We start from the raw sequence: 13,701 nt of genomic DNA, 5'->3' as shown, positions 1-13,701 counted from the left end.
TGGGCATCACATCTTATACAACCCATAGTCCTCCACAGGGAAGTCTCCTTCTGTCACAATGAATGGCTTGACAAAGATGCCATACTTGGCCTGCCATTCAAAGTATTATTTCCCATTCTGTCATCATTTTCCTCTAGTGGCTCCTCATGGTGGACACCAATCCAGCAGCCAGCCCTGAAATCTGTGAGTCCAACATACATGATGATTCCCCAATGAGGGGGCTGCCCAGGCATCTACCCCTCACATTGCTGCCCATTAGCACATCACCAGCCTGAGCCTTCTCCTCAGTGAGATACTGGGTAATCTTGGCCTCAAGCAACCATCATTCAGCTGGACATTTCATGAAGCAAATTTCATTCAACTAAGAAATTTCCATGGAATTTATTCAGGAGCAGGGAGCTGGGGATGTCATAGAAAGGCAAGGCCATTTTGGGTGGGTCTAAAATTGATGAATATAGGGGAATACAGAGGGGTCAACATTTTTAAAAGTAGCCATTCTTTCTTTGGGATATAAAGATACCCTGGAAAGATGCCATTTGTACCACATTTTAGACTTAGGGCAAGAAATCAAAATTTATCACCACCACTTCTGTGGTCTTGCAGAACAGCAGTCATGTTCTTGGGATCTACCAAGAATGTATCATACCAAGAACTTATCCAGGTTCTACCGCTCACTTGCTATGTGCTATCAGGCAAGTTACTTCACTTGTCCCAAACTCAGTTTCATCTGTAAAATGGGAGCAATGAGTTGTTACAGAAGAGACTATGTGTTCACCAAGCCTCGTTTCCTTTTCCTCTTGGCTGGATGCCTAGGGGACATTTCCCAGCCTCCCTTGCAGTTAGGTAGGGCCATCTGACTAAGCTCTGGTTGATGGAATGCAGGCAGAAGTGATACATTCTATACCCAGGACCATAAGAACCTTCCCATGGGATCCTCCCCTTGTACACCCTCTCCCTCTCTCCTCACCTGCTGGAGGATACAGAACTCCACGTGCTCACTTTGGCAGCACATATACTAACACGGGAATGATACAGAGAAGATTAGCGTGGCCCTGCACAATGATGGTATGCAAATCCGGGAAACATTCCATATTTTTAAGAATACAATTTGCTTTCTTGAAGACTGTTCTTTCCTTTTTTTCTTATATAAAAACTGATTTTAAAAAAACCCCATCTTGATCGAAATGCGTCTGTCTAAAGAGATCTGCTAATATTTGCTTTTTAAAAGCTGTCCTCTATTTATTTGGGGGGAAAGTGAAGCCAGTAACTGAATTATGCGTAAAAATAAAATTTTAGACCTGCGGATTGGGAATTATTTTCAAAAATTAGCTATCAATCTGGTATCAGAAAATGGTGGTTTTTCTCTCAGTATGTTGTTGCTGTTCAGTTGCCAGGTTGTGTCCGACTTTTTGTGACTCCATGGACTGCAGCACACCAGGCTTCTTTGTCCTTCACCATCTCTCTGAGTTTGTTCAAATTCAGGTCCCCTGAGTCAGCCATGCCATCTAACCATCTCATCCTCGGCCGCTCTCTTCTCCTTTTGCCATCTCTTAGTACATAAGTAAATAAGATGCAAAGTAAGAATGTAAGCAGTTGTGATTCATTACAAGCAGTTGGAGATAACTAAATCCTAGGGATAATCATTTGTATCCTATTCCAAAGTCTTATTTTATAGTTTGAAAAGCGCTTTGCACACAGTTCTTGTATATACAAGTAAAGATGTAATTATAGGATGTAGTGTTACTGCTTTGTTTAACAAGAACCTCATTTAAAATTTAAGATCGACAGCTATGGTATTTGTTTAATGATTTATTTCTTTTCTGTTTCTTTACTATAAAACTAAGTTAAAAATAAGAGGTTAACGAGGAAAAAAAAGGACTCCAAGGTCCTGGGGAGGATGAGGACAAGAGTTATCAATTTGCCTTTACCTTATTAAGTCACTGAGATTTGGAGATTATTTGCTGTGGCAGTTAGCCTACCCTGACTAATAGGGCAATTGTGAGGATCAAACTAGATAATTTATTTATAAGCACAGTGTCAGGAACATAGTAATGTTTAGCAAGTAACAGCTATTTATTATTGTGTGATATCAGTCCTACTTTAGGTACATAGACTACTTTCCCATCTTTCTGATGGTACTTTTTCCCTTTCATCCAGTGACCAAGGCATCTCTAGATGTCCATCTCTGCTTTTTTTGTATTTAAGCCTGATCGCAGTGTTAATGGGCTGCTTCTCTCTGGACCTTGCTCTACTAATAGCATTCCCTTATAAAAAATATGGGGATAAAGGGGATGCTTCTATTGACATGATAATGGTTCTGAAATGAGTCAGAAGTACAAGGCAGTCCAGTTGGCACCATTCATCACAGCTCCATTTTTGCTTTCCCTGTCTTCCTGTACGAAGGCTACAGGGCTGAGAGTTAAATTTGTTTGAGAACTGACTCGGATGAGCAGCACAATCTGCTCCACTGGAGGAAACATTTCATAAAAACTGCTCCTGTCGAGTTTTCATGAAACTTCCAAATTTCAATTAGAAACTGGAAAATCAGATGGGTGCAAAAGAAATTTAAGGTAATGAAGAAGAAAGTGCTCATACACTAAAGTTAAAATCAATAACCATATGACTAAGCGGCCACCTATTATAATTAGCATGATTTGAGGAGTTCTAGGGGCCCCTCCTGTGATCCCCAAACATTTCTGTTGCATGTTGGCAATGCTTGAAAAGCTGTTCATAGCAACCCTTCACAATCACACATCACTTTATGTGATCTCTCTTATCACACAATTCTCTTGCAAGGTAGGTTTATAAAAATGAACCTCAAGACTCTGTGAAATCATCTGTACAAGATTATACCGGTGGTAAAGGGCAAAGCAAAGACTTATCATGTGTCCTGGCTTCAGGACTCTTTCCACAACACCATGATTGCCTCTGCCATTATTAACACTTCATTTCTTTGGATTAAATACATCTCCTAAGAAATTGATCATTCAAATGAAACCTTACCTGAATCTCAGCGTATAAATGGAGTTGTTCTGGCTGAAGGGTGTTTATGGGGAGGAGAAGCAGGGAGAGGCAGAGTTTAGAGAAGTCCGTGATAAGCCTAAGAACTACAGTCCAAAATCCACTAGGTTAAAGCTCTATCACCTATTTCGAAACAATTGGTCTTGGAAGAATCTCTTGCTATCATTCACATTTTGTATCCTATCAGACATTTCCTACCATCTGAAACAAAGAGCTGGAATAATAAGTTCAGATTAAAGGTCTCTGTCAGTCAGTTATGACAACGCGGGAAGGTGAGAAGGAGTAAATAAAAGGTGAAATCCAATCTGACATTTGGCTTCAGATTTGTTCTGCCCAAATGAGGGAATCAAATTCTTCTGTAACCAACAGATTAATGTGCTTCTTGAACCTTTGTGCTTTAAAACTGCTCATATGGAAACAGATAAAACCTATAAATAAAAAAGCAAATTACAATCCAAGAAGGCCTTATATACCTTAAAGTATGATCTTTATATTCTAGAAATACTAGAATTCTTTGTACTTGTCAAAGTATACTCTTCTATAAGTCAAAAATATGACTCTTAAACATAGAATGAACACATGTTGGAGATTTACTAAATTCATTAGTGAAGGGTAGTAAAACTGATTCCAAAAAGAATGAGAGGAATTGCAATTATATAGCATTGAAGAAAGACTGTTGACATAAAATGGTTGGATTAGATACAAAATTGCTTGCCCTACAAGCAATAGAACCATAATTTGAGGATTATCCTTTCTACCTTTCAGAATTCATTTATATCTCTGCTGGATACAACTATAGGTTCTATTGTAACTTCAAAGTGGCCTTTGGCTAATAGTAAACAGAAACTCAAGCAAAGGTCCTCTTTTCAGCCTAGATCATTCAATAGTTCTTGGTAGGCCTTGTAGAGTGTTTCATTCTGACACTGAGAAGACAGACTGCCCTCCCTTTGCCTTCTTTCCAAGTTTTGAGTCCTAGTGGCTCAAATTGGGCTCAAGTAGGTCAAGCAGGGATGGGAAGAATTAGGAGATTGGGGTTGACACATATACACTATTGATACTAAGTATAAAATAGATAGTATCTATAGGGCCTCCTGGGTAGCTCAAATGGTAAACAATCTGTGGGCCATGAAGGAGATCCTGGTTCGATCCCTGGGTCAGAAAGATCCCCTGGAGAAGGCACAGCAACCCACTCCAGTATTCTTGCCTGGAGAATCCATGGACAGAGGAGCCTGGTGGGCTACAGTCCATGGGGTCACAAAGAGTTGGACATGACTGAGCAACTAACACACACACACATAAAATAGATGCCTAATAAGAACCTACTGTGTAGTCCAGGGAACTCTACTCAATGTACTGTGATGGCTTGAAGGGGAAGGGAGCCCCAAATGGAGGGGATATATGTATATGTGTGGCTGATTCATTTTGCTGTATAGTAGAAACTAACACAACATTGTAAAGCAACTATACTCCAATAAAAATTAATTAAAAAAAACAACAACAAAGAGTTCCGTCATTCCCTTCTCATTTTCTGGGGTCAAATTCCAACCTTCTTGGGTCATCATTTCTACTGAAACAAATGAGTATAATATAGGCCACAAGTCACAGGCAGCAATGTAAAGCTCTTAGTTCTTCCAGAATGAGAGTATAAAGCCAAGTAAAACTGAGCCTTTCAAAAGGGATAAGACAAAACCAATAAGCCTGAAATCCAACATCATGAAGTTTAAGCTTCCAGCATGAGCAGCTGAGTTACATGCTTTTTCTCTTAATTTCAGAATCATAAAGCAAAACAAACAAAAAAAGCAGTCAATAGTCTTGAAAGAATGAAAGAGTGTCTCTTTTAAGAAAAAAATAGCTACTAATAAGTATTTGGGGAATAATTCAGATATAAAGTAGAAGAAGAAGAAGAAGAAGAATCATATTTTCAACTTTACATTCTAATAAACAAGTCCCTGTTTGGGCAACACCTCTCGGACTCACTGCCTTCTGGCCCAATTATATTCACCTTGCCTGAAACATAGAATTAGGCTTGTTTCATGTCCTAACATCCTTTTTTTTTTTAAAGCCAGTAGGAAGGGTGCCCTACCATGGTTTTGTATGCACTTTTGTTGTTTGGTTCTGAAAAATTCAAATATATCTCCAGAGGACATGCTAAATAGTTAAAATCATACTTTATCAAAAATCTTCTGGGATCATTTGCTTCTATATACTTTTTTTTAATTGAGAAATAATCGACATATAAAGTTGTATGGTTTCAGGTGTATAACATGATTCCATATTTGTATATACTGCAAAATGACCACCACAAGAAGCCTAGTTAACATCTGTCACTATACATAGTTACAAAAATGTTTTTCCTGTGATAAGAACTGAAAAGATCTACTCTCTTAGAACCTTCCAAATGCACAACACAGTGTTATTAACTATAGTTGGTACAGTCAATAAAGTATGCAACTGCATATTTCATATTTAAACTTTGCCATATGCATTTTGGTTAATCGCAGTATGGTATCTACCATACACAAAATGAGAATAACAAAGGCTTTCCAAACCTTGATTTTTACAAGGTGTTTCTCCTTTCTGATGAGAGGAATTAGGAAGTTATAGAAAGTTAGTGCTATAAGGATGGAGAAAATGAGGACCGAGGAAATGAAATGCCTTGTCCAAGGCCAAGCAGCCTCTCCAGAGTTCTTACCAGAGGCTATCTGTCAGTTTGTTCTGGATTCTGTGTGAAGAGCATTCAGCTTCCCTGAGTTAATGGATTATTGATTAATGTTCAGAAAAATGCACAAAGAAGTTTTTTATGTTCCCCACTCTGAGAACTTCTTTTATTCTTCCTCAGTGGGAATGCTCCAAGCATTCTGGCCTGGACAATTCTTCCTTGTGTGTGTGGTGGAGGTCCCAAGAGTTTCAGGATGTTAGCGTTTCCAGTCCAACAACCACAGCCAGGGTGAGAGCAGAAATGCCCTTCTCCATTTCCAAACACTTCCTAAGAGGGCAGAACCGTCTTTAGTCAATATCCACTGTTGTATTCTGAGACCAAAACAATGGAAAGTCCTCCCTCTTTACCCTGCTCTCCTCAGTGTCTCCTGTAATATTTTTCTCATTAAATACTTATTCCTTTCTTCTTTTCAGGTTTTCTGAGCATCTACAAATAACTGTGAGTGACGTTATCCATTCGCCAGCTGCAGGCATATGGTGCAACATAAAACAGGAGGCAACTAAGCGCTAGTTTCCTCAGGGCACCCAACTAGGGCTTCCCAAGTGGCCCAGTGTAAAGAATATGCCTGCCAATCCAGGAGACGCAGGAGATGCAGGTTTGAGGCAATCCACTCCAGTATTCTTGCCGGGGAAATCCCACAGACAGAGGAGCCTGGTAGGCTGCAGCCCATGTGGTCACAAAGAATTGGACATGACTGAGCCACTGAGCAGGCACGCAGGGCACCCAAACAGCTATTATCTACTCATGTTTGGATGTTCAAGAACCTGCTCAACACTCTCCTTGCCTTTCCAATAATCTACCCTCCAATAGCATTTCTGGCAGAGGCAGTTGACATGGACGGGACCCTTAAAGATCATCATACCCAACAGCTTCCTTTGAAAACAAGAAGATGTCAAGAGCTGTGCCCAAGGACATACAACTCACCCATGGCAGACCAGATCTTAGCCCATTTTTCTTCCTTCCATGCCCCAGAGACAAACTTTCCATATGCCACAGCTCTTCCAAGGATCAACCCCGGTTACACACCCAGGCTAGCACAAAGGCTCAATACACATCACCCCACTGGGATTCTGTACTTACGCAGCTCTTGCCCGCAATGGTGTGAATAAGCTGAGACCATCTTTGTTTGAAGAAACCACTCTGAAGGAAGGAGACAGTGCTGTGGAGTGATTAAGAGCATGGAATGCCTTAGTTTAGAGTCAGATTAATCTCTTAATCTTGGAGGTTGGCTGCCTAGCCTCTGTGCTTTAGGTAACTCATTTATAAACTGGGAATCAATAATAGCCAAACTATGTATGTTATGATTAAATGGAGTAATGGTTCTAAAGCACCTACAACAGAGACTGGCACATTATAAATGTGTTAAGTCATCATCAATGTTAGTTATCATCATCATCATCACCATCATCATCAATTACACCTTTTTGCCTCCCCTGAAAATTTAACCAGGGAAAGAAAGCATGGCTGGTTCAATTTCTTACACCAGCATGAGCCAGAAGGGGCTCTTCCTTTGGGGACATAAGCAATGCTCTCCAATCCACAGCTAATTCTGTTTCTGCTAAAAACTGAAGACTATTATGAAAATGTGTAAGTTCAGTATACTTAAATTTGGGAATAAAAATTCAGCAAAATTAAGTTGTTGTTTTTTTTAAGAAGTAAAGAAAAGTACCAGTCCACAGTTCTCTTTTCTCTTTCATAAGGCCATTTTAGCTACTTTTCCTATTGAATGATTATTCAACCAAGAAAATAAAAAAATAAATCGTGGGTCCTGCCTTCAAGGAGGTTTTCATAAGCAGTGTAGTTTGCTGCCTTTCATCCTGTTTACTTAGGTTTCACTCTGTGATGGGCTTGAAATCTTGGTAAACTAGGTAGTGCCTGGGCTGAAATTCCATTGGGTTCACTGACCCTCCTTCTCTCTTCCTTGCAGACCACCACTCCTAATGGGGTGGTTACCCAGCAGCTTCCATGCTGCTCCCGGTTCTCTTAGAGCCCAGTCAGTTGCTTCCTATTGAGGAGTGGCTAGAAAGGGGTATTAAGTATGTCTTTTTATTTTCTTTATTCTGATAGTTTGACATTCGGGCCCTTGATGACTTTGGAGGGACTGCCCCTCCCAGGGTTAGCCAATTCCTAGAGATTGTAACTGACTCACCTGTGAACAAATCTTTCACAAGCAAACCAATCAATGCAGAGTCTGTATTTCCAACAACCTCCTCTACTGGGCTCTCACATCCCAGACCACTAATCAACTCAGGGGCAGGTGCCAGATTATTAGAGACAGCTCTGATGCCCCAAAGCCCACTGAGATTATTCAAACTAGTGCAGTAAAGCTCTTGTCCACATTTTTCTTCACCTCCTCTGCCTCCTGACCGACCCCAGTGCTTCCCCATCCAGCCCCTCTGCATGGTGCACCGTGCCTCCTGTTTTATACTTCAGGAAACTGAGTATCACAACTTCCTTTATGATGGTCATTTCCATGTCTGCATATCTTTTTAATTGGAGAATAATTGCTTTACAAAGTTGTGTTGTTTTCTGTTGTACAACAAGTTGAATCAGTCATAGTTTTATATATATATATATATATATATATATATCCTTCCATCTTGAGCTTGCCTCCCCCTCCCATGTGCCTGCATGTCTTACCACACCTAATTAAAACAAATTTTGGGTACCCTTACAACAAAGGGAAAAAAAACAGGGAGGAAGAATCAGAGACAAGAGCCAGCTGGGGAGGGAGGGTAGAATTCAACTCAGTAAATAAGATCACAACCCCTCATACTTATTTGATAACTTACACATCTCAAATGCTTTCATTGACAGAATTTCACCCAGCCTTTGACAAAAGCCTGTGAGGTCAGCGTTATTAATCTCATTTTACACAGAAAAAAATTGAGACCCAGAGAAAGTAAGTGATTTGACCAAGACCCACAGCCAGGAGTGGCAATGTTGGGATTGGAACTCAGATCTATCAGATTCCACAATCCTATGGCAGCCTGCCAAATAAACAGAGAAAGAATAAGAAGGGACTACGGCTGTCTGCGGAGAAGGCAATGGCACCCCACTCCAGTACTCTTGCCTGGAAAATCCCATGGATGGAGGAGCCTGGTAGGCTGCAGTCCATGGGGTCGCTAAGAGTCAGACACGACTGAGCGACTTCACTTTCACTTTTCACTTTCATGCATTGGAGAAGGAAATGGCAACCCACTCCAGTGTTCTTGCCTGGAGAATCCCAGGGACAGGGGAGCCTGGCGGGCTGCCATCTATGGGGTCGCATAGAGTCAGACACGACTGAAGTGACTTAGCAGCAGCAGCATCAGTGGCTGTCTGTGATCTTTAAAAAGTTTTTCAAAAACATTTATTTATTTATCTGGCTGTGCCAGGTTTTAGTTGTGGCATGCAAAATCTTTGTTGCAGCATGTGGGATCGAGTTCCCTGATCAGGGATCCAATCCAGGCGCCCCACATTGGGAGCACAGAGTCTTAGTAAGTCGCTCAGTCGTGTCTGACTCTTCTCGACCCCGTGGACTGTAGCTCATCAAGCTCCTCTGTCCATGGGATTCTCCAGGCAAGAATACTGGAGTGGGTTGCCATGCCCTCCTCCAGGGGATCTTCCTGACCCAGAGATTGAACCTGGGTCTCTTATGTCTCCTGCATTGGCAGGCAGATTCTTTACCACTAGTGCCACCTGGGAAGTTCCTTAGACAGTGGACCATAAGGGAAGTTCCTGTCTGCGATCTTGTAATCCAAGTATTCATTCCATTTGCTTCCAGCTCATGGGTTTACAGAACTCTTTGAAGACAGAGACTTTGTCTTGTGTTACCTGGCCTTCCCCACTGCTTGGTGCATAGTATTGTATTCACAAGTACACGCTGAACTAAGGAATGAATGAAGAGAAATCAAAAGGGGGCAGGTAAATAATTCCAAGCCCCTTAGGAGCCCACTGACTTCCCCTCCCTTGTACTTGGCTCTGATGCACCAAGGAAGGGTTGGCACATTGAATTGATAGAGGAAATTGTGAGATGCTTCCTACACAAGACACTGAAGCTTATGTCACAACAATTTTAGAAGAAGTGGTCAAAAAAAAACCTTTCTGTAGTCTTGAAGAGCTTCAGGCCAGAAAAGCTCTTCTGGTCTGACTTGCATCTGGCCTGTCTTTTCTTAACTCTGCTTAAGTAGCGCACTTCTGGGATTGAGAATTTGGGGCTAAGTTTCTCAGAATGCCTAAGTATCTAACTACTCTTCATTACAAATGACTGGGCTTAAGATTAACTACTAGTTTCCTTTGTTTTACCAAATAGATGTGATCTACCATCACATCTACATTTAGCTGTAATATGCGGTCTATTTTCCCATTGACCTCTATCCTAAAATTGGAGATGCATTCCTGTGCTAAAAAGAGCACATTTTATTTGCAATCAATGGCAGGTAGTAACTCTTCTCTGTTATCACCTTTCAAAATTGAGCTACTCACAGTTTTTCTGAATAGGTTGTCCCTACTGTGGGCTTAAAAGCTTAAATTTGGGAATCAGACAAATATGGGTTGAGTCAGAATTAATAGTAGCTATATGACTTTCATTTCCTAATCTGTAAAATGGGATGATAATAATACTTACCCTACAAACTTGTTAAGAAGAAGCAAAATATTATTCAAATACACAATTACATAATATTATATATGTCATTTATATATTATGATATATAATATATATTATTGTTATATTATATATAATATATTATATATTATATTGTTATATATAATATTGTCAGTGAACACTAAGATAGGGAAAATGCTTTATCTATATGCCTGGCACATAATCAGTATTCAATATGTGGTAGCTAGAGTTAACACCTTTGGGAAACCTCTTACACTGTTGGTGGGATTGGTGCAGCACTATAGAGGTTCCTCAAAAAACTAAAAATAGAGTTGTCATATGATCCAGCAATCCCACTCCTGGGCATATATCCAGAGAAAACTGTAATTTGAAAAGATACATGCATCCCAGTGATCATAGTGGCATTATTCACAACAGCCAAGACGTGGAAACCACCTGAATGTCCGCTGACAGATAAACAGATAAAGAAGATGTGGTTCATACATATGATGGGATATTACTCAGTCATAGAAAGAATGAATGAAATAATGCCATTTACAGCAACATGGATGGACCTAGAGATTATCGTACTAAGTGAAGTAAGTCAGAAAGAGAAAAGCAAATACCATATGATATCACTTACATATGGAATCTAAAGTATGGCACAAATAAATTTATCTATGAAACAGAAACATACTTACAGACCTAGAGAACAGATTCATGGTTGCCAGTGGGGAAGAGGCTTGGGGGAATGGATGGATTGGGAGTTTAGGATTAGAAGATGCAAACTATTACATATAGGATGGATAAACAACAAGGTCCTTCTATATAGCACAGGGAACTCTATTCAATGTCTTGTGGTAACATAAAATGGCAAAGAATCTGAAAAAGAATATATATATTTTAAAATTTATGTACGTGGTAACTGAATCACTTTGTTTTACACCTGAAGCTAACACAATATTGTAAATTAATGATACTTCAATAAAATACAATTTTTAAAAGAGAGTGAGTACCTGTAATTGTTCTATTCTTGGCTGGGCATTGTGAACGTTTGCTGTCTGGGCGTTAGGACAGCATCATCGGCATCTGGTCAAAATTCCCTTCTTAGCCACCCTCTTCATCAGCTGGATAGTATATTCCTTCTTTCTGTACAGCTCCTGGTTTTCCCTCCTTGATAAAGGAGAGATACGTTCCAGCTCCATGTCCCTATAGCACTTTCACCCATTAGTTCAGCAACTATTTACTGAGCAGTGTTTCTTTTTTTTTTTTTTTTCTGTTGCTGCATTAACAAACCACCCCAAACTTACGGTTTCAAACAGCAATCATTTTATTTGCTCACAGTTCTTCAATCCAGTCTGGGCTCAGTTGGAAGTTTCTTCTGGTCTTGCCAGAGGTCACTCACTCTGTGGCCGCATTCACCTGGTGGATCTATTTGGGGCTGAACTCAGCCCGGAGGCTAAGGAGACAGGATCTCTCTTTACAGACGCAGGATTTCTAACTCTCTATATGGCCTTTTCACAAGGAGCCCGACATCTTACATCGCACCTCAGGGTTCCTAAAGCCCCCAAAGCAGGAGCTGTTGTGTCTTCTTAGAACTCTGGCCTGGCACTGGAACAGTATCACTTCTGCCACATTTTGTTGGTTAAGGAGAACCAGCCTGGCTTCCAGGGGAGGGGGCACAGTGCATGGACACTGGGAGGTGTAGTTCATTGAGCGCCATTAACCTAACAGACTGAAAAAGCACATTCTAACACTTTGCTAGACTTGCTTGTGAGCATGTCAAATCAGGTTCCGGCCTGGAGTCTACCCAAGGCAAGGGTTCTCAAAACTTGAAAGTGTATCAGAATCACCCAGAAGCCTTGTAAAAACACAGATTGCTGGGCCCCACCCCCAGAAACCCAAGAATTTGTTTCTCTAACCAGTTTCTGGGTGATGCTGGTGCTGCTGATCTGAGAACACACTTTGAGAACCACTGTTCTGGGGCTGCTTCAGCACTACAATAAATCCCCAGAGATTTTAATTCAATTGGTCTGGGGTTAGATATCTGTATTAAAAAACAAAACAAAAAACAACTATTTCCTAAGTGATCCGAATGTACAGCCAGGGCTGAGAACCACCGCTTTTAGAGTCTAGTCTGTCTCCCTCATTTTTCTTAAAGCTTCCTTGAGCTAGTCACAATTTGATTCATCTTTATGACCACATCTGAATATTTCCCTTCGAAAACAGTTCTCAAATTTTGCTGTACTTTAGAAGTTAATGTGATTTTTAAAGTCTCAAGGTCCAGGTTACACTTCAGACTAATCGTATCAGAACCTCTAGGAATGTAACCTAAGCATTAAGTATCTTTTTTAACTCTCTAGGTGATTCCAAAGTGCAGCTGAGTTTGAGAATGGGTGCTTTAAACAACCTTATTGCCATTTTCCCGGTACACATTTCTAAATTAAAAACAGCCCTTCCCATGATAATCTCCAATGTTTTCCTTCAAACACTAAAAACTGTAGAGGATATTTTAACCTAGAATCTTACCCTCTCCTCTATCAACTCCCACTGATTTCTGCATTCATGCTTCCATTGCATAATCATGATTTAGGAAAACCGGATTTCACCACATTTGCCATTAAAAAACTTTTTACCCAAGACTGTGAGGAACTTTCAGTGAGGAAAGGGTTAAGAAGGTAGACCTGTTGCATGCTGGGAACTGTAGTTCAATAGCACTGCCCGGTCAGTGAGGCAGCTGTGGGCTTGAGTGCTTAGTCCCTTCAGTCGTGTCCGACTCTTTGCGATCCCATGGACTGTAGACCACCAGGCTCCTCTGTCCATGGGATTCTCCAGGCAAGAATTTTGGAGTGGGTTGCCATGCCTTTCTCCAGGGGATCTTCCTGACCCAGGGATCGAATCCGTGTCTCTTATGTCTCCTTGCATGGGCAGGCAGGTTCTTTACCACTGGCGCCACCAGTGAGGTGCTAGAATTTGCTAAAGCAACACCCAGTAACCCACATGTCCTTTAGAGAGGCAGTGTCCAGGAGTGACCAATACCTTGGGCATCAGAGTCAGAATGCCTGGGTTAGATTCTATTGCCACTCCTCACCACCGCTAGTGGTAAAGAACTCACCTGCCAATGCGGGAAATGTTGGGAAGATCCCCTGGAGGAGGGCATGGAAACCGCACCAGTATTCTTGCCTGGAGAATCCCATGGACAGAGAAGCCTGGTGGGTTACAGTCCATGGAGTCGAAAAGAATTCGACACAACTGAAGTGGCTTAGCACACATGCATGCAGAGGAAATAGATCCCATAGGACTTGGGGCATGGCCAAAAAAATAAAATAAAACAGATAAGCAACACAAATTTACTGCAAAAAAAAGTCTTACT

The 13,701-nt window shown here is 40.9% G+C and overlaps 1 protein-coding gene and 1 non-coding gene across 4 annotated transcripts in view; one reads left to right on the top strand and one right to left on the bottom strand.

Annotated features, from left to right (window-relative positions):
* The window catches only part of LOC110147210 (protein FRA10AC1), a 71,772-nt gene that overhangs the window by 52,818 nt on the left and 5,253 nt on the right, over window positions 1-13,701 (bottom strand). The window lies entirely within an intron of this gene.
* LOC139034000 (U6 spliceosomal RNA) lies at window positions 992-1,097 on the top strand. Its single transcript, XR_011486476.1, has one exon. It is a non-coding gene; the product is annotated as a U6 spliceosomal RNA (small nuclear RNA).

Source organism: Odocoileus virginianus, unplaced genomic scaffold (assembly GCF_023699985.2).
Source record: "Odocoileus virginianus isolate 20LAN1187 ecotype Illinois unplaced genomic scaffold, Ovbor_1.2 Unplaced_Contig_15, whole genome shotgun sequence".
NCBI lineage: Eukaryota > Metazoa > Chordata > Mammalia > Artiodactyla > Cervidae > Odocoileus > Odocoileus virginianus.
The sequence above is the reverse complement of the archived record's forward strand: the minus strand, read 5'-3'. Positions and strand labels throughout refer to the sequence as shown.